The sequence below is a fragment of the Brassica oleracea genome, chromosome C8 (assembly GCF_000695525.1).
Source record: "Brassica oleracea var. oleracea cultivar TO1000 chromosome C8, BOL, whole genome shotgun sequence".
NCBI lineage: Eukaryota > Viridiplantae > Streptophyta > Magnoliopsida > Brassicales > Brassicaceae > Brassica > Brassica oleracea.
The window spans coordinates 35,168,741-35,171,589 of record NC_027755.1 but is presented as its reverse complement, the minus strand read 5'-3'; positions in this window follow the sequence as shown (position 1 = coordinate 35,171,589).

The following is a 2,849-nucleotide window of genomic DNA, read 5'->3' as shown; positions in this document are numbered from 1 at the left end:
AATTTTGGCAAGATAATGTCGTGGAAAATGAACATATTTACCAAACTTTTTTATTAATATCTCTTCAAATTTACAAAAAAAGTCACAACTAAAGGAGTACACATGCAAATCACAAAACAGACCACAAACAAAACTATTATAGATCATTCATCTACAAAGACAAGCTTAGACTCCACTTGATAGGGAAGAAGACCCCGTCTGGAAGACTTCCTGGAAGTCGTCTGGAAAACTTCCTGGAAGTCTTCTAGCGCATTATATTTTAGAAGACTTCCGAGAAGACTTCTCATAAGTCTTCCAAAGTCTGATCCAGATCTGAAAAACATGTATATCAAACCCAGATCTGTAAAACCTGCATATCATATCAAAAAACGTTCAAATGGCTTAAAAACAGAGATAATGAGTGAAAAATTAGATATACATACTTTTATAGAACACACAAAGTACATATCCTAGTGGAAGATGAGAACCATCTGATTAAAACCTGCAACAAAAAGATAGATTAATGAGAAAGACATGAGACAAAAATGAAAAATTCATATAAAGTTTAGTGTTTTCAAGTCAAAGAGATTAGAGTGGGTTTGAAGAGTTTTAGTTTGAGAAAAAAATATGAATTTTATGCAACAGGAGGTTACCAAATGAAAAAAAATCAACATAAGAAATTACCAAAATGCTCAGATCTATTATGAAAAGAAGACATGGGAGAAGACTCCGTCAGAAGACTTCCTGGAAGTTGTCTGAAAGTCTTCTAGCCCAGAAATCTTCCAGATCTGAAAAACCTGCATATCCAAATCCAGATCTGAAAAACCTGCATCTGCAAAAACGTTCAAATGGCTTAAAAAACAGAGAAAATGAGTGGAATATTAGATAGATCTACTTTTATAGAACACACAAAAATACATAACTAAAATTATTAAGTCTACTTTTAAATGAGTGGAAGATGAGAACCATGTGATGAAAAATCTGCAAAACAAGATAAACTAGTGAGAAAGACATGAGACAAGAACAATAAATTGATATAAAGTTTGGTTTTTATAAGTTCAAAGAAATTAGAGAGAGGTTGAAGAGTTTTAGAATGAGGAACTTACAATTTTTGTTGCAGCCATTTGAGAGGAGGAGAGAGAATGTTTAAATGTTTTTTTTTATATATGGAGACAAAAATTCCAATAAGGTTAAATATTTTCGATCAGAAGACTTACTTGACGACTTACTTGTAAGTCGCCTAGAAGACTTCAATATTTTTAGCGGGAAACTAAATATTTTTAGCGGAAGTTAGAAGACTTCCCAGACGACTTACATGTTAGTCGTCTATACCCTAAACATAACCCCTAAACTAAATTAACTAACTAAACACTTCATAAAATCAAATTAAACTTGAAAAATGTTTGCTATACACAGAAATAATCACATGTAGATAAAAAATTAATTTTTCAAAAAAACATTTAATCTTTCCAAAATCTAACCCTAAGAAAAATACATACAATACTACAACATATTTTGTCAAACCCTAGACCAAAGAATATCATGATTCACTACTTTCACTCATCTATGTTGAAAACAATTCAATTTTATTATATATTAATTTATATCACTTAAAATTTTTTATAATTACATGATTTTAATTTTTCGCTCATGAAAATATTTTGTACAAAATTTATAAATTATTTTTAAGATCAACTATACTAGACGACTTCCGTGGACGTCGTCCAGAAGACTTAACAGAATCTCAGAAGACTCAGAAGACTCAGTGGGGATATATTCGTAAAAATGAGTTCTGTTTTTTTGTTTGGTCACAAGGGGCTAACTGTAATTTCACAAGGCTTTTGGGTTACTTTTGCATTTGATTCAAGTTTGGGTACACTTTTGTAATCAAAATCAAGTTTTGAGTCATATTTGGTAAATACCCCAATAAAAGATAGAGTTTTTTTGTGTAGGACCAATACAATGATCAGATGCTTTTATCATGAAGATATTTTGTAAATGTTTTTGTGTGGACTTTAGAAAACATAAAAAGCTCTAATAATTTTTTACCTACAAATCTAATTATTTTATATAAGAATATATAACCATCAATTTTTTTTCAATAAAAAAAGTTAAAATATTTTATTTAATTATATATAAATAATTGATAAAGAAAAAAAATTGATAAAACATATACATTATTTTTCCGATGCTACAATTATTTACCATAAACTATTATTTGTAATATTACATGTGTTATTTGGTAATTTATATTATATAGTTCTATAGTTACCTTTTATTTTTAGATCTGATTGAAATAAATAACTAATAAACATCAATAACCAATCAAATTATAACTATTTTCTAAAACTTAATCTATTAACAATACATAAGAAAAAATCAATTAAGTGACTTCTCAATTTATATATAGTATGATTTATCTCTTTAAAACCAAGGATAAATTTGGTTAATGTAAACATGAAAATATGTATTAGGAAAATGGTACTCTAAATAATTTCTCTCATAATTTTGTCAAATCACAAATCATACTTTCTTACTCATTTTTATTTAGTGTTTAACATAAAACTTAAATGGGTTAAACAAACAATTCATTCTTTTAAAACATACTCATTTTAATTAAATCTGATTAATTAAAAACAAAAATTAAAATTTTAAATAACAAATGTTGTTATTTTAGGCATATATTCTTAATATTAATGTGAGATCCTATATTATATCAAAATAAAATATTTTTATTTGTGTTCATGTTTCTTAAAATTTTATTATTGTACATTTCTAAAATTTATTATACCGCAAAATATACATCTCATTATTTTTAAATAATTGCAATTTACATTATATTTTCTATCTTTGACTTTAACAATTGTAGA